The sequence below is a fragment of the Rattus norvegicus genome, chromosome 3 (assembly GCF_036323735.1).
Source record: "Rattus norvegicus strain BN/NHsdMcwi chromosome 3, GRCr8, whole genome shotgun sequence".
Taxonomy (NCBI): domain Eukaryota; kingdom Metazoa; phylum Chordata; class Mammalia; order Rodentia; family Muridae; genus Rattus; species Rattus norvegicus.
The window spans coordinates 148,634,383-148,660,713 of NC_086021.1; the positions used below are offsets into that span (position 1 = coordinate 148,634,383).

At 40.5% G+C, this 26,331-nt stretch overlaps 1 protein-coding gene and 1 long non-coding RNA gene across 9 annotated transcripts in view; both read left to right on the plus strand.

Moving 5' to 3' along the window:
* Positions 1-26,052, plus strand: LOC134486166 (uncharacterized). The gene is made up of 2 exons (XR_010064920.1): positions 1-4,876; positions 5,229-26,052. It is a non-coding gene; the product is annotated as an uncharacterized LOC134486166 (long non-coding RNA).
* Positions 1-26,331, plus strand: part of Macrod2 (mono-ADP ribosylhydrolase 2) — a 2,017,257-nt gene that overhangs the window by 460,562 nt on the left and 1,530,364 nt on the right. The window lies entirely within an intron of this gene.

Here is a 26,331-nt window from a genome sequence, read left to right on the forward strand (position 1 = left end):
CCCTTCAAGCTCTTCCAGTTCTTTCTCTGATTCCTTCAACGGGGGACCTATTCTCAGTTCAGTGGTTTGCTGCTGGCATTCGCCTCTGTATTTGCTGTATTCTGGCTGTGTCTCTCAGGAGCAATCTACATCCGGCTCCTGTCGGCCTGCACTTCTTTGCTTCATCCATCTTGTCTAATTGGGTGGCTCTATATGTATGGGCCACATGTGGGGCAGGCTCTGAATGGGTGTTCCTTCAGTCTCTGTTTTAATCTTTGCCTCTCCCTTCCCTGCCAAGGGTATTCTTTTTCCTCATTTAAAGAAGGAGTGAAGCATTCATCTTTTGATCATCCGTCTTGAGTTTCATTTGTTCTAGGGATCTAGGGTAATTCAAGCATTTGGGCTAATAGCCACTTATCAATGAGTGCATACCATGTATGTCTTTCTGTGATTGGGTTAGGTCACTCAGGATGATATTTTCCAGTTCCAATCATTTGCCTACGAATTTCATAAACTCGTTGTTTTTGATAGCTGAGTAATATTCCATTGTGTAGATGTACCATATTTTCTGTATCCATTCCTCTGTTGAAGGGCATCTGGGTTCTTTCCATTTTCTGGCTATTATAAATAAGGCTGCGATGAACATAGTGGAGCATGTGTCTCTTTTATATGTTGAGGCATCTTTTGGGTATATGCCCAAGAGAGGTATAGCTGGATCCTCAGGCAGTTCAATGTCCAATTTTCTGAGGAACCTCCAGACTGATTTCCAGAATGGTTGTACCAGTCTGCAATCCCACCAACAATGGAGGAGTGTTCCTCTTTCTCCACGTCCTCGCCAGCATCTGCTGTCACCTGAGTTTTTGATCTTAGCCATTCTCACTGGTGTGAGGTGAAATCTCAGGGTTGTTTTGATTTGCATTTGATATGGTGATTATCTTAATAGCCTAAATAGAAGTGACAAGACCTTTCCACTGTAGGCTGAACCATTCCCAGGCTGGGATCCTGGACTGTGTAAGTGGAGAAAGGGAATTGAGCAGTATGATGTAAATGCATTTACCTCTTCCTTCCTGTTTGTGGATGTGGTGTGACCAGCTGCCACATTGACTTCTTCACTGTAATGAACTCTGGGACTGTGAGTCCGAATAAATCTTGCCTCTCCTACACTGCTTTTACCAGAGTATTTAGTCACAGCAAGAGTGAACAACACAGAGAAGTGCTTGCTCCATAAGCATGAAGATGTGGAATCAAATCTCTAGAACCCCTGTAAAAAGTTGGGTGGTGTTCTCCATGGCTGTAGTCCCAGCAGTGGAGAGTTAGAAACAGGAAAGATCAGATGGGCTTGCTGGTCAGTCAGCCTGGCCAAATGGCTCACCGATCTCCAGGTTCAGTGGGAAATCATGCCTTGAAAAGTTAGATGAAGAATGACAGAAGATGACACTTGTTATAAAACCTCTGGGCTTTATGTGCATATATATAATGTGCTTGTATATCTACACACACACACACACACACACACACACACACACACACACACACACACACATCTTATCTTAGTTCCACACAATTTTAAAGGAAAATTTTTTAATTCGGAAATATAATATGTTTATACTCTTTTGCTGGTTGTAATTCGAATATATTCAGTTCCAAAAGGTAAAAGTTCTCAATGTTAATAATAATGACAATCAATATTGTTATTAAGCGCTTATTAGAAAGCAATGATGGAAACTTACTATTACTATTGCTTATTCCTCACTGTATCACAGGGTTATTTGCATCCTATAGATAGGGAAATGAGGTACCAAGAGGACCAGTGTGGTGCATAAAGTTATACACTGACTGAATGACAAAACTAAGATACGTAGCCATGCTTGTCTACTCTGAAATTTTCATCATCCTCTAATGGCATGTGTCTGCCTGGGACCAGCCAGGTTTTACTGTGTGTTATGATAATGGTGTATCAATTTTTGATTACGAGTATTCAGAGAGATACTCAGCCCTATTCTGCATCTTTAATGGCCTTGCGATATGCTAATTAGTATGGTTGGATGCTAACATACTGAAAATAAATTCGAAAATCATTTGCATTTCCAAACAGAGTTAAGTGAAAATGTCAAACAAATCATGTAGTGACACTGACATGAAGTCCCTGTCATGTTCTCCTCTATTTCCTGCTGGGCTTCTACTTAGTGAGAACCTGAAGATGCTAGATCCATCTTGATAGCAGTGTCAATGCTCTGGGAATTAGATACCTAACAGAAAACACATGCTGGGAATGAAAATGGCATCCCCGAGAGTTCTGGCACCAAAGCAAAGGTTCACTTCATAAGAGAAAAATAATTCCTCAGTTCCAGGTAACTAGGGCACTCAGCTAAATCCACATATGCAGATTGCCTGGCTTTTCTTGTATCTCTCTATGAATTTTAACAGTTCAATGGGCAAGATGGCCACAGACTCTCATTCCCCAGTCTTGTAGGAAACTAAATAAATTCATTCTGGCACTTGAGGTATCTCTCTTTCTCATACTCATGAGTAGTCAGACCCAGAGCCCAGCTCATGGTCAGTCCCAAAGTCTACTTAATCTGTCCTGTTCTGAGCGAGCTCCCAGGGGGTAAGTGAGGTCATCAAGAAGAACATTTACCACAAAATTGATTTCTAAGGACAGAACATTCAGTAGGGCTGATGTCAGGATGCTGATTAAAACAATGACAAACCCTCTGCCACCATGGCGGCAGACAATGTGTGGCATACCTTAGGATATGGACAACCCTGAGAAAGTAAAGGAGACAGGAAAGCCACCAGATGGCTGCAACACTGGTATTTTTCATATCCGTTCTCACCCAGTTGTGACTCTGGTATAACTTAAATTGCATAGAAAAGTGTGTTTTATATATACCCTGGCTAAATCCGGATTCCTTCTACATCTTTCTCGCTCAGTTCCACAGTTAACCTTACATGGGTGAGAATGACCTGCTCTATCACGTGGCATCTTGACTATAAGAAAAGCTGGTGTTGACTGTTGGAATAATTCACACTATACCCATCCATAATCGATACTGTTTCTTCCTAATAGAAAGTGTAAAAGAAAGAGGAGAGGGACAGTGGCAATGAGGAGAAGAGAAAGGAGGGAAGAAGAAAGGATGGGCGAGGGAGTGAGGGAGAGAAGAGGAGAGTGAGGAAAGTGTTAGTTCTAAAAAAGGTCCATCTTGCCTAAGTGTTCCAAAGTGAGCCAACAACTCTTGGGTTGTAGTTTGGGTTTTATGGTTTGTCTGTTTACTGAAGTTCAGTCTTTTCATCAGTCCCGAAAAATATGCCCACTACAACTTCTGATTACAAAGCCCTGTTAAATGTAACTGGTTTCTGGCAGACAATCTGAAAATCACCAGCGAAATATGTATCAATGGCCTTTTTGGAAAATATGCTAACATGCTGTAATGCCCTGGGTACGGTAAGAGTTTACACTGGGTATTGTAGAGTAATGAGCTTCAGCTTTATCTTAGATATTTTATATTGTGAGTGCAAAGACAGAGGGCAGCCAGGAAAATAATTCCTTAATGGTCCAGGAGACGTATCATTCCAGAATGTCTAACAGTTTTCACATGTAGCCCAGCTGAGCCTCTGTGAGATTTGAGTGTTCTGAATTTAAGGAGTTCATTTAAACCCATTTTTGTTTTCTATGACCTTTAAAGGGATACATTATTCCAATCATCATGGCCTAGAAAGGGGGAGGCTGATCAAATGAGACTTCTGTATTGCCTAGGCTGGCATTAAATTCATAATTCTCCTCTCTTAGTGTGTGCACTGCTGGGATTAGAGATGTATTGTCCCTGCTAGATTTCACATAATACATGGTAAAAACCTAAAAGCTGACCTTTAATAAGGTCACCGCCCTTGCAGAATGAAACCTGTAGCTTGTAACATGGTGTGAAGAATGTATGTTGTAGCCCTACCTGTAATGTTAGCTTCTGGGCTGACCCAGTTTGTCCAGTGTGCTCCACCAGCGGAAATGCTGATGCTTCCTCCCCTGTTCTTTCTTGCCATTGCTGTTGTCAGGCTGCCTCTTTTAAAGATGCACTTTCTTCCTTATATGTTGAAAATAGATTTCTTTTAAAATTTTAGTACAATATATTCTGATTATGGCTTCCCTTCCCCCAATTCCTTCTAGATTCTCCCTATTTCCCCATCCACCCAAATCCACTCCCTTTCTTTCTCTTATTTTTTTTAGGAAACAAACAGGCATGTAAAAGATAATGATAAAATAAAACTAAACAAACCAGAACAGGATAAAACAGAGGAGAAACAGCCAAGAAAAAGACACAGAGACATCCCATAAAAACACAAAACTGGAAGCCATAATATACATGCAAAGCATCAGAAGGGGGGAAAAAGCCCTGGCAAAGTATTATCAGTTGGGGGATAGCTCCTGAGTTAGAGATGTGGGCTTGTGTCCACTTCCCCTCTCAGCACTGGAAGACCGTTGGTCTCTGACCTATGCAGGTCTTGTGTGTTCCTTTCACCTCCCCAACTCATCTCACTTGTGGATTATTGCAAAGGGCAGAAGACAGACACTGGTCACTTCTCTATTCAGTCACAATGGAAGAAGAAACAGCGAAGCAGTAGCATTTGGGTAAATACTCTTGAGTTAATTAAACTCGCCGTTAACCCTGTGAGGTAGGCACGCGGAGGACATAATGGAAGCACGATTTGCTAATGTTTCAGTGCCCTTTCCACCATCTGGCCCTGCCTTGCTGCCCACACCTGCAGCAACTTACATCTTGATGGGTTTTACCTTATAGGATTCATTAAACTCTCACGCTGGTGTCTTCTTAGAAAAAGCTGTGAGATACAGCTGTAGCTGAGAGTTGAAAAGGAGGGACCCGCTACCCAGTTAGACGAAATTGTATGTGAGAGCATTATGCACACCGACTAATCATCCTTAGTAGTTTCAGACTGAAAGTAGGGAGAGGGGAGAGGGGACAGGGGGGGAGAGGAGAGAGGGGAGAGGGAAGAGGGGAGGAGAGGGGAGAGGGGAGAGAGGGAGAGGGGAGAGGGGAGAGGGGAGAGGGGAGAGAGGGAGAGGGGAGAGGGGAGAGGGGAGAGGGGAGAGGGGAGAGGGGGAGAGGTTCAAAGGTTTATTATCTCACTACCAAGGATCTTGGGCATGAGGCTTTCCATGATCAGCAAAGGCAGCTGTCTGACGAATCAGCACCGATGATCAGATGATCTCCTCTCACTTTCTCTGCCTCTCTCAGTGTGCACTTTGTCTTCAGCCGCCATTCTCCAGACATTGGCGACCACGATTCCAAGTTCATCCCGTCACACAGTTTTCAGCACCAGAATGGTTTCTTGCTTGCTCCACACTGACTTCCTATTTTCGGCCCATCAATAAACCTGTTTCCATATTCCACAAAGCAGATTCTCAGCAGAAGTCCACATTGTGTCGTTTTTCTCCTAATGAGAACTCTGCTATGGCACTGTTGAGATTTCACTGAGATTTTCTTCCTCCTCCTTTCCGTCGTTGCTTCCTTGGACAGATTAGACAATAGCTTTGTAAATGTTGTGACACAATTGCTACAATAATGAAAACCTGCTGGAATTTTTATTTTTTACTTTCCCTTTAGACATAATCAGTCTCCTCATCCTCCCCAGGCAGAGCCTTATGTGTGTGAGTTTATATTCACATGTTAAACAGACAACTACCATGTTTAAAAAAATTCAATTTGGGGGGAAAAGGGCAAAAGCTTTGTTTTCTATCCTTTTTAAAGAATAAAAGAATTATCAAAAGCTTTCCATAAATGCCTGATTGTGGACATGAGCTATGACTGTATCTTCTGGCCCTCCTTAGTAGTCAATAAAAGTCAAATTTCAATGCACAGTCACTAATACTAATCAAGGTTTACTTAATTGGGTCTAAGGACTGTATTTCCCTTAGGCATATAGCCATTCAACACTTGAATGTAATTAGGAGTAGAGTAAAGAGAGAAGCTAGAACATGTATTTTTATTAACTCTGCTACCCACTGTACTAATATGGAAATGTGAATTTTTATTTTTAATATTTGGACAGCATACAGTACAGGGTAATGCCTTCAGAAGAATTGTTTTTTCATGTAGATTTCATGCAAACCAGACATAAGTTAATTTTCAAAAAGTCAAAATGTATCTTCTTACTAACCTTATCTTGAGAATTTTTTCCATAAATACTATATTTATGTTACTTCCACATTACTCTTTCCCCTTGCAACTCCTAACGCTCCCCAACTCCTTCTCAAATTCATGACCATTTTTTCTTAATTATTATTCTTTCTCTTTCTTTCTGTCCCTCTGTCACATACTCATATACATACTGTAGAGTTAATTTAGTATTTATCATATATATATGATATCAATTATATATCATATATGTGTGTGTGCATGTGTGTGTTATGTGTATGTATGTATGTATGTATGTATGTATGTATGTATATATATAAAACTGTCATCTTGGGGGCTTGGGGATTTAGCTCAGTGGTAGAGCGCTTGCCTAGCAAGCGCAAGGCCCTGGGTTCGGTCCTCAGCTCCGAAAAAAAAAAAAAGAAAAAAAAGAAAAAAAAAACCAACTGTCATCTTGGGATTTGATGACAACCTGTCAGAGCACTCGTCTCTGGAGAACACTTACCGTCCCTCCCTGAGCATATGTTTATTGGCAATCGTAGCTCCTCTTCTAGAAGTGGATCTTCTGAGATTTCCTCCACACACACCGGAATGTCAACTGGTGGTGTCATTGTCCAGGTCTTGTTTAGGCGACTATGTTGTTAATGTTTTATGGGCACAAAATCTTCTCAAATATAAGTAATACTATCTCACAGGTGGTGGTGGTGTTCACTGGCCCCCTTTTCATCCTTTTTTCTGTAACACTGCCTGAGCCTTGGATGTAATGTTTGTGTTGTAAATGTTTCAGAATGGGGTTGGATGCCTCTCGGTGGGTTGCTCTCAGAACTTTGACCAGTTGTGGATTTTCATGATGACCTCCATCTGCTGTAAAAGAAAGCTTCTTTGATTTAGGGTGGAAGCTATACCTGTGGATATAAGGATAGGTATTTAGGATGTGTTTAGCAATTACACTGTTTTAGGAAAGTGCTACTAGTAGGTTCTCTTCAGGGTCCATGAACTTAGCAGCCATGGGTAATTGGCCAGGTTTACAGGACCAGGCATTGAGCATCCTTCAGCTCAATTAGATTGCTGTTGATTGCTTCCAGGATTGAAAGGTCACTGATGCACCCAAGGACATATCTTTGCATGTTGGTCATTGTGGTTTGTAAGCTTTATAGGTAGTTAGGACTATTGATCATTTTTCTCCTTTGGTAGCTTGCATAGCATCTTTGACACTAGGAGATCTAATCCTCAAGAACAAGGCTTCCAGACCAGTTTCAGATTAGCTCTTCTAAGCCCTGTGTTCAAAGTTGTGCTGTCTTTAGTAGCAGGGTCTTATCTTCAAGTGCTGGAAGGCAACCAAGGCTGATGGTTAGAGTCTGCTCTATCATTTTGGGAGTCTCTCAGACTGCCTTGACCAACAACTTGAGGTAAATATCAGATGACTTGCACTGCTGTTTTTGTTAGGTAGTCTCCGGCTCTGGGCGGGAGGGTATTAACCTCACTTAATTTATTTGTATATACAGATACACTTATGTAAGTATTATCTAAGTAGATATAAAATAATGTTTCCTGTGGGTTGATGTCTATATGCAGGTGAGGGCAAGCCAAAGATAAGGCAAGGCCTGTGATTGGGCAGTGAAAAAGAAAGGTAGGCTGAGAATTTTAGAGACTGGACAGGGAGTATGGACAAGGAAGGAAGATGGAGGAAGAGAAAGATGATCCAGATTCTGCATGGCTTTAAATAGCCACAGGTAACTATGAATATCTTACAGGGGATGAATGATTGCAGGATAGTTTGTCTTATCTAGGTGGGTCTTTTATATCAATATCAATTGAGTTTATTGTGTGGACATTTGTGGGGTGAGAATTTACTGATATAAATCTGACTGATAAATTACAAGCTCAAGAGTTTTGATTTTGCCAGGTCACTGGAAATTGTGACTATACCCACAGAGGGCAGATGGCTGGGAATGTGTGCAGAGTCTGTAGCAAGAAAGCCACAAGGCTAGATTGGTAGTCTCTGCACGGGGCTGGTGTGGTGACATCGACCCACCATGGAAAGATAGCAAGTCTGGGGCTAGCCACGGAAGTGGTGGGACCACTGGGGCCAGAGAGTGGCCGGAGCTAGCGTGGGATGATGCGTTCCTTTTAAAAATATTTCTCGCTACAGTTTCCCTGTGTTCTTTATGGCTTCTTCCTCCCTCTGTATTACTCTTAGCCCTTCTGAAAATGCAGACCTGCCTTCTTCCTATTTTCCCTACCAGAGGACTTGTGGCCCTGTGTTCTCTTTCCTAAAAGTCCTTCTAACCCTCCACTCCATGGTCATTTTTTACTTTCTTAGTTTCTGTGGTTACTCTAGTTTGTATACTCCCATCTAAACATTAGGACTTGATTCACAAACAAGAAAGAACGTAAGCTTTGTCTTTCTGGGTCAGCTAACTAACTACTCAATACAGTATTTTCAAGTTCCAGCCATTTGCCTGTAAATTTTACAGTTTTACTTTTTTTCACAGGTGGATAATACTCCATTGAGCATAAGTCCCACATGTTCATCATGTAGTCATCAATTGAAAGATATTTAGGTTGTTTCCATCTATAAGCCATTGCGAATAGACTGGAAGTGACCATAGCTAGGCAAGTATTTGTGGAGTAGGAGATTGAGTCTTTTATACATATCCCCAGGAGTAGTACATCTTGCTCATATGGTAGGCCTCCATTTTGGAGTTTGAGAATTCTCTACACTAATTTCTTGAGTAGCTGTACCAGCTCAGTTTTACAATCAAATACGTTCTCCTTTCCCCATACCCTTCCCAGCATTTGTTGCCAGTTGTTTTCCTGATAGTAACTCTTCTGACTGGATAAAGATGAAGTATTAAAGTATTTTTAATTTGCATTTTCCTAGTGCTTAGAATCTTGGACATTTACAAGTTGTTTTTTAGCCATTTTTTATTTATTCTTTTGAGAAGTCTATATTTGGATTTAAAGCCTGACCTGGGATTTTTTTGCTTTGTTTTGCTTTTTAATTGTGTCACTTGGTTTTTTGACTCCTTGATTTTGAAGTTCTTTCTATATTTTGAACATTAATTCTCTGTTAGTCCAACATACAACAAAGACTGATGCTCCACTATGTTCATAGCAGCCTTATTTATAATAGCCAGAAGCTGGAAAGAACCCAGATGACCTTCAACAGGGGAATCATCTAGTCAATGGAGTACTACTCAGCTATCAAAAACAATTACTTCATGAAATTCATAGGCAAATGGATTGAACTAGAAAATAACATCCTGAGTGAGGTAACCCAATCACCGAAAACACACACATGGTATGTACTCACTGATAAGTGGATATGAGCCCAAATGCTTGAATAACCCAAGATACAATCCACAGACCACATGAAGCTCAAGAAGAAGGATGACCAAATTGTGGATGCTTCACTCCTTCTTTAAAAGGGGGAACAGACATATTCATAGGAGGGATATGGAGGCAAAGTTTAGAGCAGAGACTGAAGGAACGGCCATTCAGAGCCTGCCCCACGTGTAGCCCATATCTATATAGTCACTAAAACTAGATAAGATTGATGAAGCTAAGAAGTACATGCTGACAGGAACGAGATATAGATGTCTATTGAGAGACACAGCCAGAGCATGTCAAATACAGAAGTGAATGCTAGCAGCAACCCATTGAACTGAGACTAGGACACCCCCGCATACCCCCCATGGAGGAATTAGAGAAAGGATTGAAAGAGCTGAAGGGGCTTGTAACCCCATAAGAATAATAATGCCAACCAAACAGAGCTCCCAGGGACTAAACCACCATCCCAAGAGTACACATGGACGGATCCGTGGCTCCAGCTGCATATGTAGCAGAGGATGGCCTTGTTGGGCACCGATGGAAGAAGAAACCCTTGGTCCTGCCAAACTTGGACCCCTCCAGTGTAGGGGAAGGAGGTAGATGGGGAGGGGCTTATGTCCAGGGATACTGGAAAGGGGAATAACATTTGAAATTTAAATGAAAAAAATCCAATTAAAGAAAAAAATTCTCTGTTAGATGAATATCTGGCAATGATCGTCTCCCAATTTGTGGCCTTCCTTTCCTCTTGATTGTTTTCTTGTTCTACAGAATGAGGTCCCATTACTTATACGCCTTAATTCTTGGGCAAATGAAGTCCTTTCCTACACCTAGGTTTTTTTCTAGCAATTTTAGTGTTCAGATTTACATTGAGATGCTCCAGCCAATTGGAGTTGACTTTTGTTCATCAGTGGTAGGTGGTGTCTGTCTTTGAAGATACAATGAGTTTCTTGTAGGCAGCGAAAAGATGGATTTTCTTTCTAAATCTATTTAAGGAACCTGTATATTTGTGGATTTGTAGTCCTTAATATTTTAAGTTATTGCTGAAAGTTGTGTGTTGATTGCTACCTCCCCTTGCTGTCTGTTTTCCTTATCTAATTTTGTGTTATCATTGCAGCCTTATTTTATTCTATAGCTTTTTAGCTATATGTATTCCACACTTTGGTCTAAAGTATTGCTTCCAGTATTCTCTATCAGGCTAATTTAGTGGGTATGAATTCTTTTAGCCTGTTTATGTCATGAAGTTTTTTTCTTTCCCCTTCAGCTATGGCATATAGTTTTGCTGAGTACAGCAGTCTGAGTTGGTGTCTGTGATATTTTAGAACTTGAAGTACATTGCTGCAGAATTTTCTGTTTCTTATAGTTTTATTTTAAAAAAGCTGTTTAGTCAGTTCAGTATAATTGTGTCTGTATGGGTATGTCTTGCCTTAGTTTGGGGAAGTTTTCTTCTGTAATCATGTTGTAGATCTGGTCTCTGCCATTCAACTGGGATTCTTTTCTTTCTTCTATGCCTATAACTCAACCATTTGGAATTTACATAGTGCCCACGGTTCTTGCCTATTCCTGTCATATGTTTTTAACTTTTCCATAGTCCTTACTTGTGTGGTCCAATTCTCTTAATCTATATTCTACTTGATTTGTTCTACTTGTAGAATTTGCTCTAACATGATTTCTAATTGTGTTTTTGAATTTTTATTTATTTCTATGCAAGTTCCCATCAATACTTTTATCTCTTAGTTCAGTTTTCAAATCCTGAATTGTCTTCAATGTTTGATTAAACTATGTGTTTTCTTGGCCATCATTCAGGCATCTTTTGCTATTCTCTTTAAATGACTGAACAGTTTAATCCTGTCTTCTTTAAATTTGAATTCTATGATGACATTTATGATATTTACTTTAAATTTTTATTTACTAAATTTCATCTAGCTAATTTCCATTGAAGAATATTTCTATGGGACTGGTGATTTTTTTAGGGTGTTGTATTATCTTGGCTTTTCACATTGTTTGTGTTTGGTTGAGATCTAGGAATGTCTACCTTTTTTACTGTCTCAGAGTCTGATGGGAGATTCTTGGCTGCTTCTATTAAGTAGAATGTTTTTTAATTGTTGTTGCTTAAGCTTGTTTGACTTCAGATTGGGTATGAGGAGTTGATAGGTCAATCCTTAAGATATTCAGTTCTGATTTGGGGATGGGAGTGGTTACAAAAGGGAAAATGGCTGGATCTGCTTGAGCTGATGTGCAAACTGTGTTACCCAACCTGTGCCTTGGAGTTTAAGCATAGCATGGATGGGCTGGGGTCTTGGGCACTCACCAGGCTAGGCTGGCTTGTGTACTTTGTTTTTAGCCTAGGATTCAGTATTAGGAATGATGTGGAGGACTCACATGGCTGGTTGGATTGGCACACAAATGTGTAGCCTTGGCAAGACCTGGAAGCTGGATATAGTTCAGGCAAGCTAGGGTGTATATATTACCAGACCCATGTATTAAATGTATGGCATTGGCTAGGGCTGGGGGTTGGTTATGGCACAGATGGACCATTATTATGTATAATAATGTTTCTTCTTCCCTTTTTTCAGTTAGAGTACATTGCCTCATAAACAGATCCTAGGGCATGATTTTAGTTTAAGTGGTTCTTTGAGAAGGTAGAGGAGGAAGGAGAGTAACATGATATCTAGTCTAGACAGAAGGCAGCTTGTGGTAGATAACAGAAGGTTACTACAGCCATGTGGATGCTCTGAGAAATGGTAGCAGATTACCTCGCAGTTATCCCTCCTGAGCAACAAGGTAGCTGGGGTTTTGAATCCCAGCTTTATTAGTCTTCTATTGAAGGATTTCGGAAGGATGTTGTGACTGTTTGCAGCTACAGGGGATGTAGAGAAAGAGACATGGAAAATTAGAAGCACCAATGAACTGAAAAGGCTGAAATGATAGGAAAACTATTCTGCATTTATAAAATACTATAAAGAACAGAACTATCTCAGATCATGATAAAAGTTTGCCCTCTGGAGTAGGTAGAGTACTTCCGTGTGTGTGTGTGTGTGTGTGTGTGTGTGTGTGTGTGTGTGTGTGTGTGTGTGTGTGTTTTGTTTAACTTTGTATTAAATGAGCTGACATTTGTGTATGTATCATATCAAGTTATTTCCTCCACATGGCTTATATATTCAGATATTCTAACAAAAGAAGATTGATTTACTACCTCTAAAAATAGATCTTTTTATATGCAGGATTTGTTTTGGTTCTTACTTAGGGCAGTTTAAGGACTGAAGCCTTTCACCTGAGACAGCACTGTCAGTGGGGTATATTTTGACATTATGGAGTTGGCTTAACTGCAGTATCAGTCTACCTTCCAAGACAATTAGCACTAAAATATATTTTGTCTTCACTCTACATGAGTGTTTAATTTGTTCACATATACCTTGTATAACAGAACAACAAGTCAACTGTTAGATCTAAGAGTCGTTGTTAAAATCAGCAGGCTGCCTACCATTTAACTTCTATACAGATTATATAACATTCCAGGACTAACTTGGTTAGCCCAGTAGCAAATGTGGTTACTATGAATAGAACAACCATCATGTCCACTCGCTGAGCACACATAGTTTTGCCATTAACATACTAATATTTGGTCACTAATTTTTCTGTTATTTTTCTCACGAGTACAAACAAACAGCCTGGGCTCTAGGAAAAAGTCCTAGAAACAACTTTGTTTTGTATTTGTGGTAATGGGAAAGAGAAAGTAAAAGCAGAAGAGAGAAAAAGGATGTATTAGCAATTTATGTGTAGGGAGTAGAATGGTGCCCCCACCCCCACAAGAACAAAAATGTTATTTGTGTGCCCTAATTGCTAAAACCAGTTATGGTGACCATGTTTGGAGAAAGGGTCTTTGTGAGTATAATTGAATATAGCAAGATAAGATTATTCTATATTTATCACGGGCCTTAAAATCAGAGGCAGGCTCATAATTAAGGGATATAAGAGAAATCAAGAGGATATTTGAAACATAGGGAGAGAAAGGAGAAGATATCTGTTAGATAGAAACAGATCAGAACCAGTGCTTCCCTAAGCCAAGGAATGCCCAGCTGCCTGGAAACTAGGGGAGTTAGAAAGGAATCTTTTCTGCTGCTCTCTAAGGGGCAGAGAGCTCTGCTGATTCTCTGCCTTTAGACCTCTACCTCCTAGAATGGTCCAGACTACATTTATATAGTTTAACTTACTTACCTGTCAGTATTTTGTTACAGGGAGCACTAAGGACCAACTTAGCAGGTATTTTTATTATGGGAGCAATGGAGGTAATGGCTTTATTGCTTACCATTGTTTAACTTAGTAAATGCCCCATCTGTGATTAGCACAGCCAAATGGTAAGCAGAATGGCTCCTCTGTTGAGGAACATGCCCGACAATGGCAACTATGGCTTCAAGACCTTGGGCACAGAGCTACACAGAAGCCCGCTGCTATAAGGAAGTGAGCATTGGGGCAGCTGTCTCAAGCCTTGCCAAAGTCATTTCTCCACTCCACATTTCTTCCTCCAAATCTGCCTTCATTAAAGCCACATTTCAGGATCATAGATAGATTCATAGATCAAACCCAGCAATGAACAGTGTGGATATTTAGGGTGGCGTGTGTGTGTGTGTGTGTGTGTGTGTGTGTGTGTGTGTGTGTGTGTGTGTGTGTGTATTTGTTGTACAATCATTAATCTATTTAAACAGTAAACCATCATTTAGGATATCTTAGAGGAATAATTATTGTTGTATTCTAAAACACACTAGTAGTTTAATGACATTAAGATACAGCTTTCTGTCAAGAATAGCTCTGACACTTAGTGTGCATAACAATCCTGTTATAACTAATTTCCTTCTTGTGAAATTTAAAGATAAGAGCTGTGCAATATTAAGAACGATTTTTATTGCTATTATGCGGGTGTCTGTATCGTGAAATTGAGATCATTTATTTCCATTTGATAGTTGAGCAAATTGATTTTTCATCAGTCCTGTCTCTTGTTAATTTTTTCCCTAATGCCCTTTCTCTGTGTTAAGAGACTGAATGGTAAGTGTTGCTCAAACATATATCACTAACTGTGAAGTTTACTGCATTCATGTCTAAATATATAGCATAACTTACGGACAGGAGCTTGAAGTTTCAGATCTTATGGGCTTGTAGTTAAAAATGTGTAGTAGTGATTCCTGATGTGTGCTGAGGTGGTGGTGCCTTGCTGATTTTTCAACCTCCTGTGAAGGGCCAGTATATTTATATTTAATAATATTCAACTAAATCTGTATGTGGTAACAGTTTGGTATCGACCTCCTGTACAAGACTCAGCAGATTAGCCCAACTTGGAATAGAGTCATTCTTGTTGGGTACCACATAACGAATAGATTCACGCTTGTTAGGTACCACATAACCAATAGAGTCACTCTTGTTAGGTACCATATAACCAAACTGAACTTTAACATAAGCCTGTTTTGCAACTGTTCACAGGGGACCTTCTATCTGAACAGACACAATAAGGAAGTCCTCAAACCTTCTGAGCTAAGAAACCATGAAATGATCTATCTAATTTTCATTCCCTATTTCTACTTCAGTACGTTTCTGCCTCCTAAGTTGAGAATCAACACAATTATGAAACAACACAATTCTGCCCTTAGAACTCAATTTATTTAAATTGTTTTTTGATAGGTTTAACAATCACATAGCCACATCACTTGTGATTTTATACTTTTAGATCACTTCGTGCTTATTAATATTGACACAAAATGCATGACTGCTCACTTAGAAGAGTGGGTAATAACAAAGATTCATCACGAAGTGCTGACCATGCTACGGTTGAAGATCTCCCCTGTATCTTCCTCAGCAGCACATGGCTTAAGCTTCTCATATTCCGCTGGCCACCTCCTTAATGAAAACAGTCACTTTCTTTGCAGATATCCTCACTGGGAACACTGGTCAGCTTATATTTTGTTTTAGTTATAATTGAAACTTTCAGTTGATCCTTCCTGTGTGTGGACAGTTATTCTTTTGGATATAGCTTAACTTGTGTGCACTGAAAGTTGAGCTGATGGCTGTCATCTTTCACTTCTCAAGTTGCCCAGTAAACCAGTTTGGTGCTCTCTTATAAACCTTGTAAACTTGTAAACCTTGAAAGGTATAATCTCTTCCTCTTTTTACAGAAAAAAATAACCTAAATTATCAATTTGTTCTAGTGGATTTTGATGATGTTTTGGAGGTCCAGCTTTCAAATCCTCTCAAATTCTGTAGTGTCTGCATTGTAATGTTAGAATACCGCTTTGGTCTGAAGAGTGATGCCAGCCTCTTGAAATGACTCACCAACAAGGGGATCTAGCTGCAGAGGCCAGGTGAAGGACTGGAACAGCCCTCCTGAAGTTGTGTATTAGAATTTTTATTTGGGTTAAGTTTCATTTCAGATGCAGAAAGCTTTATGAATGGTAGGTTTTCAGATAAACAAATACATAATAGGTACTCATTTTCATTTATTTTTTGATATAATATATTTTAATCCATTTTCCTTTTCTAACAATTAATTTAAAAGTGGACTTATGTGTTCTTTTCTTAGTACTGGATATTTTTGCTATTTTGTTTCACTGGGAACTCAATGAGTATATTGAACTATACTTTGAATATATATTGAAGTATATTCTTGTTGAACAAGAATTTTTTAAGAGTTTAAGGCCAGCCCTTAAACTTGACAATCATGTACAAAGAAATGATATTTTTATCCCATGAACTCTCATAGGTATATCAGACACACTTAAGTTGGGGTCCATGCCCAGCAGCCGATGGCCAACTCAATGGTATTTTTGCAGACTTTTTATATTACATTTTTTCTTACTGGTCTTTTCATTGTATACTATAGTTTCCAATTTTGTATTTTTATGGGTTTGGTTTTTGGTTTCGTGTGTGTGTGTGTGTGTGTGTGTGTGTGTGCGTGTGTGTGTGTGTGTTTCTTGTATTTTCTTTCATTTTAAAAGAATTCGGGATTGTTCGGGGTTTTTTTGTTGTTTGTTTGTTTTGTTTTGTTTGTTTTTTTATTTGCCTATTTCTAAAGAGAAAGAACAAAATGATGTGAAGTTGGGTGGTTGGGCAATAGAGATTGTCTGGGAGAAATTGGGGGGACAGAAATCCATGATCAGAATATAGCTTACAGAAGTTTTTCTCAATTAAAACACACAGACACACAGACACAGACATAGATGCATACATGTGCGAACGAACGTGTACACACACACACACACACACACACACACACACACACACAAATTACTAAGTAGATGTGTGGCTAGGAATGGTAGTATATGAGGTCAGACTGGCCTCACAATGAGTACTATGCCAGTCACGGCTTTATAGCAAGCATGATCCTATTTCAAAAAACATTCAAAGATCACCCAAGTAAGGTAGCACAGCCATGATTGCCTCTGTGTAATCCAGCAAAGGAGAAAGACTGAGAATGAGAAAAGCAGGTTCATTCTAAAGAGTTGAGCAAGAACTTTGAAAACCCATGAAGGAATTCAACAAGGACAGTGAAAGGAATAAGGATGTGGGGTAGAGAAGGAAGTCACAGGAGTGGAGCAGAGACTGAAGGAAAGCCTACCCAGAGACTGCCCCACCTGGGGATCTATCCCATCTGTAGACAGCAAACCCACACACTATTGCGGATGCCAAGAAGTGCATGCTGACAGAAGCCTGGTATAGTTGTCTCCTGAGAGGCTCTGCAAGCCTCTCACAGTCAACTGAGAGCAGGGACTCCAATGGAGGACTTAGAGCAAGGATTGGAAGAGCTGAAGGGGTTTGCAACACCATAGGAAGAAAAACAATATCAACCAACCAGACCCCGAAAGGCCCCAGGGACTAAACCACCAACCAAAGAGTACACATGGGTGGGGGAGCTTCAGCTGGATATGTAGCAGAGGATGGCCTTATCTGAAAGCATTAGGAGGGGAATCCTTGGCCCTGTGGAAGCTTCAGGACCTAGTGTAGGGGCATGCTAGGGCTCTGAGGCGGGTGGGGTGGGAGGGTTGGAAGCACCCTCACAGAGGCAGGGGAAGGGGGAAGAGGATACAGAGTTTGTGGAGGAGAAACTGGATAGGAGATAACATCTGCAATATAAATAAATAAAACAACTGAGAGAAAGAGTGAAGGAGAGGAGGAGAGGGAGGGGAGGGGAAAGGAGAGAGAGAGAGAGGGAGAGAGAGAGAGAGAGAGAGAGAGAGAGAGAGAGAGAGACCCACCTCAGTGGTCTGGAACAGATCACATCCACAGACAGTAAACATGGCACTGGATAACTCTGAGCCTGAGGCCAGCGAGTAGATCAAGTGTAGGCACCAGGTCTGTGCTCATTGCTGTAGTCTGAGAACTCTTGAATCCTGGGGTTGCATATGATACTCTCAGCTCCATCAAGTGATCCACACTCAGGAGGCCATGAAAGTATGAAGGGGAGTCTGATTTCTCCCCATAGCCATCTCAGCATTGTGGTTGCTTCTTGTATCCCAACCCTGCTGGCAGGTATCCCCAGTTGAAGCAGCCAGCCCAGTGGGTGTAGTCTGCGGAGTCTCAGGAAATTGAGCGAGCCTGCCAAGGCCACAGAAAGCAAAGTGTGTCCAGCAGAGCCTCCTGCTAGCAAAGAAGGGAAGCTACTAATGTTGAAGATTGTCCTACCAGACACCACACACTTGTACAGTACAGACCCTGCAAAGGCTTAAACTATAGGAAAGAGTCAACAAGGACAATGCACAGTCCCCGAATTCCATGCATGTACCAGGCAGAGTGCAACGTTTGAGGTCCCAGGGAAAGTCATGATGTCCTGATTCCTTTTCAGTACATGTTTAGTAGGATTTTTACTATATTTTACGTATTTTCACTTTTCAAATATATGTGTTATCACCCTCGCATATCCGTCTAATCTTGTGCACACCTCCCTCCTCATTTTGGCAACATTTCATTCTTTTGTCTAGTTGGGTTTCCTCCGTGCCCTTTCTCTTTGTGAGGTTCTTTACACGAACTAGTGTTTTGACTCTACCCTGTTGGGATATTTTTCTTTAATTACTTAAACATAATTTTTAAACCTCTTTGTTACATTTATCTAATTCTGGTCTTGTTCTTTATTAAGAAATTCACTCCTGCTTCTACTCTGTTGCTTTTATCCTCTTCTCCCCAGTAATTCATGTACTTTCCTTTCCTTCTGTTCATTTAACTTTGTTCCTCTTCTATTTTCCCCTTCCCTGACTCCCTACTTTATCTCTTTCATGTACTGTTTCCAATCATTTTAAACTTAAAACCTGAACATTTTTAACTTTTAGAGTTGTGCTGTATTAGTTTTGTTATTTTCAGTTTCTATAGTCTTGCAGAGTTTAAGGTTGTTCATGCTACAATGTTTTGTTTTCTCCTTGCTAAGTGGTACTGTGTGTTGAACTGCAAAGCAGGCTACTAAATAAGAAGTTTTTCCAGGCCTAAATCCAGAAGGTGCATCCAAAGCCACAAATATGCAAACCAACACAGAAAAGCAAGAGCATGATAAAGAAAGGTAACATCACCCCTGCAAAAGTTCATAACTCAAGTATTGATTTAAGAAAATTCTGAAATAGGTAAATTCCAAATGAAGATTTCATTCCTAGTACAAGTTATCAGTGACCCGAGAGACTTACAAATAAGGCCCTGAGCTCAATCTGGTCAGAAAGATCGAGATAGAAGTCTCCTGGGAATTGCTGAGTGCGTCTGATCTAATATATAAGTGAAATAAATTATCCTCTCTAAGGGAATGACTGCAATGCTTTGCAGAGTTGAACAAACCCCCAAGATCCTTCAGAATGGAAGGTGAGGTCATTATTTTCTTCCTTCCATTAGGCATCCATAGGATGGTTGCCTTTTTATCCTAGAAGTCCTTCCAAGGACTTGCGCATGATTGCATGGCTGTGCAGCTGCAGATTAATGAGCATTAATGAAGCCGGGCTCCCAGTCCTGGGTAGCAGAGTTAGGCAGATCTCTGAGTTCAAGGCCAGTCTGAGTTCCAGGACAGCAAAGGTTACACAGAGAAACTCTGTTTCAAAAAAAAAAAAACCCAAAACAAAACAAAGCAACAGACCAACCAACAAAAACAAAAACAAAACAAAACAAACTCCAAAATATCCATTTGTAGTAAATAATAGTGTCTTACCTAGAGAAGATCAGCAGTGGAAAGGCCGAGTTGATTTCCCATCAAGTTCTCCAGTTCCTGTGCTTTTATCCAAACACAGACTTTGCTTGCATTGGGTAACCAAAACTAGGTAGATAAATGCTTTGTATGGGCAAGATTGTATACAAGGAATAATAATAATTATAGTATAATCCAACAGGCTACTCTAGAGTGGAATCAGTGGAAGTTCATTACTTTTGCAGTATATGATAATCTTTACATGGTAAACATATTGATATTTTCCTCCCTACCTATGGGGTTTATTGGCACCTTTGGCTTGGTAGAAGAAGGCTTCCTCATTATCAAAGTGAAATACTTCATGCTTGACAAAATCAAAGCCAGGGAATGACAAAACTTAGAAGTAAAATCTTTTGAACACCTGTCATGGGGAGAAATCCTCTAATAATTCCCAGGGGATTCACAGAGAACACCCTCCCCTACCCCATGACACCCATCAACATGTACAAGAGCAACAAGTCCTTTGGTGATCGCTCTTCTACATAAAACAGTTCTCTGGTACTGTTACTGCATAAAACATGCTCACTGGTTGGTCAACGTCACTGGAGTTTGACCAACCAGTGTTTTTAATCTTTTGTGTCTCAAGTGGATGATTTCAGGGGATAAGGGAAGAAAATGTATGACATGAGCAGAAAGAAACTGGGCTGAATTTAATCCTAGAGGAAGAGGAAAGAATGTCAAATGAGGATTGGGAATCGAGTGATCACTTTATGATGACTGCTGGATATTTTCCTCATAGACAAAGCTCACATTTACAAATGAGTACTTAAATGGTTAAACACACGCATCTCTTAGCAACAAAATATCAATTTGGACATTGCACAAAATGTAATTTAACGGGACTGAAACACTGCTGTCAACCTTGATGTGTGTGCGTGTATGCACAATGCGTGCTCATGAATGATTTGTCTCCTCACCTGTGCTGTTCTGCTTTTGACTGAAGGCTGATATTGTTAGAGAACAGGGATATTTTGTAAAATCTCATCGGGAACATTCAAATTGGCAGATGACTCAGTGCCCATCTGCAATAAATCAAGATGTACATCTGACTGGGTTGGTGCTGTGTGCCAGGGCCTGCCTCAACGTGTTCAGTTTCTGAGTGAATTCTGTCCAAATTGCCAGTCAGATAGCAATTAATTCCACAGGCATTTTATACACCTTACTTGTGCAAAGCGTTTATTGCATACTATAGATCTAGTTGTTAAGGGTCCTGCTGTCCACAAAGCCATGGGCTTCTCTTTTAGTTTCCTTGAAACCCAAGCCTTCGACCTCCATCCTCTATTTTATGTATTTTCATTCATTTTTGGACCAGTTATCAGGATGCTGATGCATCAGTACAGGCTGTCCTGTGTAAGGGAGCCTCTGTGACCACTGTGTCCATAGCCTTGCATGGTGGCCTGATACGACAGTCTAGTTTGGATTCTTCACAAACAAAATCCTGATATAATGATGGAGATGGGAGTTTATTGGATTACTAATTTCAGTAAAATGGAAGGGGAAAAGTTAGTTGAGGCATGCCTTCCTTCTATCAAAAAATATTTAAATTTTTTTATTGATTTGGAGAGATATGTGCATGCCAAAGTACGTGTATGGGGGTCAGAGGACACTTTATAGGAGTTGGGTCTTTCCATAGACCATGTGGAGAATCAGGAATCAAATAACAGGCTATTGGGCCTGGTGACAATTGCCTTTGCCTACTGAGCCATCTAAATTGCCCATATGAAAGAGATATTTTAAAGATCAGATTAAGGACAACGGGTTCCTGAAATGAAGTCTTGTTAGAGCTCTTATATGGAGTGGCCACACATAGGCCAGGAATCTGGACCCTCACTCCAAGAAACCGTCTTTCAGTGGTTACTACCTGCCTCTGAAGTGTGAAAACAAAACAGAGCAGAACAAACCCAGACCTCTTGCCCTTCCACTCTTCTTTGACAGTGTGCTGAACTGTTAGGGATGCTTGGGTGTGTGGGCGTGTGGCATGGTGTTGCTGTGAACTCAGGTGGGACAAGGAAATGCAGAGCGAGCCACTAGCAGAGGACATTCCGAATACCCGATGTCTATTGAAGAGGAACTTAGAGATCACTTACTGTACTGTGTCTCCTGTGCTCTCTAGCTTATCCACTTCTGAAAATGAAAAGTTGGAAGAATCAGCTGTGTCTCACCCCGCTAATTCTGTGGCATAGTGTGATCGTAGACGATTTGCAAAATTAGCTCATTCTGGACAATCTTTCTCACAAAGATGACAGCCAGAAATATGATCCTTTCAGAAACATGATTGTGATACTAACTAGGTCTCTATGGTCAGATTATTTATTTTCCTACTCTTAGGGGAAATTTCGCAAGTCATCAGCATGACTCTGAAAGTATTACCTGATCAAGTTTACACAGTGGTGCTGACAGGAGTGGTGTGTCTTATTAAGTCTTCCCACACCCCTTACAGCTTAAAACCACTATCTCATATAAATAGCCGGAATACCCATTTCAAGTGTAGATCATAATTATTATATATTACAAACACATCAAGAAACCAAGAAACAGTTACTTGTCCAAGCCCTCGAGCTTAGTAAGGAAGGAGTTCAGTATGTGTGAGATGTACAGAGTCCCTAACACTCTGGGGCAGTCCTGTCATTTTCGGGGGGTTCATACTCACTCTGGTTCCCAGGATGCATCTAGCTTCTCACTACCCCTCCCATTCCCTAAGACAGGGAGTCAGAGACTAAAGAGCAAAAGGTGGCAAGTATTTCTCCTAATTCCTCTTACTTTATGCTTCTATTTAATACCTTCTTCATGCCATATCCGAAATTATATTCTAAATACAGGACCCAGAGCACAATGCCACCCCTCCTTAAAACCCATCTAATGGAGTCCTTCTTTTTGTGCAAAATCCATGCTTAGTTTACTCAGCTATAGAATGTAGATTATTTTTTACCCCTTTCTTACCCCTCCATCCATGACTTTCAGGTCCAAAGCTTGGCCATTTTTCTGTTTCAGGTGCCACCCACACCCCACCCCCAGCTGTTACTTACCTCCTGATATGACAGCTTCCTTCCTTTCTCCTTGCACCTGTACCTTGCCAGTCCCTTCTTACCATGCAGCTATCAAATCTGTAGCTTTTCCACGCTAAAGGCTCTGCGGACTTGCCCTCTCTGTCACCCCAGTTTTGTCTCCTAGCACCCCTTTGTGATTTCTTCATACCGTGTATGAGAATATGAAACCTCCCCTCTTCTATCTCTGAGATGACACAAGTGTCTTGCCATCTCCTAAGACTGTAAAAGACGTTCATTGTCCGTAATATTTTAGTTAAGAATATTTCTCTTTAAAGAAACCTTACATTTTTCTTTACTGAGAGGAAGAGAAAGGAATGATGAAGGTTTTCAGAGAAAAATGTGTGCATTCACAGGTTGGCCTCTCTCTTAGCTTTTCTGAGTTTAAGTCACAGAGCCTTCAAAATACCCTCCTCTCTTCCCTGCCCCTCCTCTTGCCTCCTCTGCTTAGAGAAAGGGACGGAGCATGCAGGGAGGCTGGGAGTGGGAGGTGAAAGAAAGCTAGAGCAGTGAGGAAGCACCTGTGTGCAAATGTTTGACCCAGCATCAAGGTTGGCGGTCACTCCCAGAGCTCCACAACTTGCAATGGACACTCACAGAATGAGCACACTTCCAATCAGGTAAACACATGAGAACATTCTACAAAATGCTCCCGTCAAGAAAAAGCTAGTTGTGTCCAATTTTCCCTAAGGAGTCTGTACTTTGAAATGATCAAGATATATTGAGCATGTTTCTAATAAAAACTCTATTTTAGATAGAAGGCATTGTGAACTTAAACATCATTTTTCTTTCAGAGAATTTTAGAACTTAAAGTTTTAATTTTATACCAGACACAACATGTTTTGTTAACGATGAGAGTTTCATTTTTTTCCAGGCTGGTTGCTGGGGTGTAGAGACTATCCTCGAGGAACACCTTGGATACAGTGACAGCTATGGCCAGTTTCTGGCCAGAATCAAATCTGCAGCACATATCAAGATCCAGGGCAAGGGGTAGTTTGCAGGGTTTTAATTTTCCCCAGCCTTTCATATCTCACAGAGAGTTAGAGTTTAGCTTAAATTATCTGTAGTATTGTATGAATATTCACAGTCACCTTAGAAGACATTTTACAATGTATTTAATAGCACAGCTATATTTTATTTTCTGAGACCATTGTATACCCCTCAGAGTCCCCATTTACTAAGAATAGCATTATAAATAAAAAGGGGTGGGGCCACACCTGTATCCTGTCTTTGTTTGCATTCAAGGCAACCTCAAATTTGTCATGTCTCTGAACTCAGCTACATTTACTACCCCAGATGGATTTTTACCACATGAGCAATTAATCTAATTGGAGACCATGAAGTGTTTATGTCAAGGCAAGAGGTGGCAGAATCGTCATCGTGGTGGCTCTGCAGGCAGCAAACACATTTCACTGTGTCCTTCTAGCCTAGCCCTTTGCTGCCCTTCCCTTTCTATTTTTATATTAAATAGGAGGAAATTCAGCTAGGCACTCAGAAAACGGGCAGCTTCTTTTAAGATGCGGTATATTTCTAATTTCCATACATTTCCTTCGAGTGCAGTGGCCTTGGGAACACCATCGCCCTCAGTCCTGACAGGTGTAAAAAGGCAAATTCTGCCAGGAACTGATTGAAATGTTACACTGACTTTTCCAGAACTGGCATGGTAGGTGACAAAAGACAGCTCATGTTGCTGGGTCAGGTGAAGTTGATGCCATAATCCCGTTTTACCTATCTTGAGCTCCTGTGTGAGAAAATCCTATGTCGAGGTATATTACCATCACCTCTCAGAACCCCTAAAGGACCTGGCAAAATACAGCTCTTTCAAGTTTCATAATCACACTCTCCATTCTGAAGGCTCGGGGACCAACAAGTGGAGAAATCTCCGAAGACCAGGCGGTACGCTCCTTTGTGCATTCTCTATGCACATTGTAATTTCCTGCATGAAAATGGTCTACAGACTGTCCACAAATAGTCCAGTGTTATTTGGCTAATCAATATATGTGGGCCTAGGATGCCTTCACTCATATAGTGAATGCATTCCACAGAACACGACATTTGGAAATTGAAAGTCATATTACATATTTTAATTTTAGAGTCAACATCAGAATAATAAGCATGTAGTAAATTTTGATAGATTTTTGTATTTTAAGTCTTAAATGATGTGTTATTTTCTTCGGTTTGTGTGTATTCTCTGTGAGAATAGGCCCTTTATTTCTATTTTTTCATGTGTATATGTAAGGTGTTATATAGGTATTATGGTGGTTCATGGGGGCGGGGGCTGAGTAAGGTTCATGACAAAAATGTTGATAATCATGATCCACTTCTTTATTTTTTGTCAAAGCAGGCTCTCTTAGTCAAACTAGGGACCTGATGCTTTGGCTAGGCTCCCTAGGCAGCTTGCTCTGGGTACTCCTTCTCTCTGCTCCTCCTGGCTGGCATTACAGGCAAACCTCCATGCCTTAGGAATTGATATAGATTGTGGGAATTCCAAGTCCAAGGCTCAAACTCCAATGCGGCAATCACTTTAAATGAGCCATCTACTCAGTCCCAAGATTATATCTTTAAAGCACAGAAATATTATTTTGCTATGCTGACATATTTCTGAAGTGTCTTAGTTAGGGTTTTAATTGTCATTAAAGTTTTATCACTAGCCAGTGCAACTTGGGAAAGGGTTTATTTAGCTTACATGTCTACATTGCTGTTCATCACTGAAGTCAGGACAGGAACTCACACAGGGCAGGAACCCAGAGGCAGGAGCTGATGCAGAGGCCATGGAGGGATGCTACTTACCCACTTGCTCTTCATTGCTTCTTTGGACTGCTTTCATGTAGAACCCAGGACCACTTGCCCAGGGTTGGCCCCACCTACAATGGCCTAGTTCCTTCCACATCAATCACTAATTAAGAAAATGCCGATAGGCTTGCCTGCAGTCCAATCTTAATGGAGGCATTTTCTCAGTTGAGGCTCTTTCCTCTCAGATGACCCTGTGTCAAGTTGACAGAAAACTAGCCAGCACAGAGATATTTAATATTTTCCCATGCCACCTGGAAAGCTCTTTGGTGGGAATCTCTACTTGCTAGGATATCCCTCAGACTTTCCCTTACCTGCTTTTACCTTGGGTTCCATGCCATCTTGCCAGAGATGTCTTATTCAACATCTTACCCTGACTTATTTTCTTCTTATCCTGTATAATCACAAGGCATATTATGCACTTTGTGTCTGTCTTCCTTGTATTCAATTCTATAACCTTGGTATTGATATTTACTTACAGTAACCTCTGAAGATCAGCACCTTGCACAGTGTGTGTGTGTGTGTGTGTGTGTGTGTGTGTGTGTGTGTGTGTGCGCGCGCGCATGCATGTGTGCATGTATGTATGTATGTATGTATGTATATATGTATGTATAGTAAGTTCATAAACATAAAGGCAAGCTGAAAAAGGTCTCTAATGTCACTCAAATTACATGCCTTTTATTGTAAGGATGTGTATAGACATAATTCTGTACAACTATGGATACCTAATTTTTGACAAGGAAGCAAAAAATATACACTGGAGTAAAAAGACAGCATCTTCAAAAACTGTCTCTAATCATACTGGATAGCTACACGTTGAAGAGTAAAAGTAGACCCATCC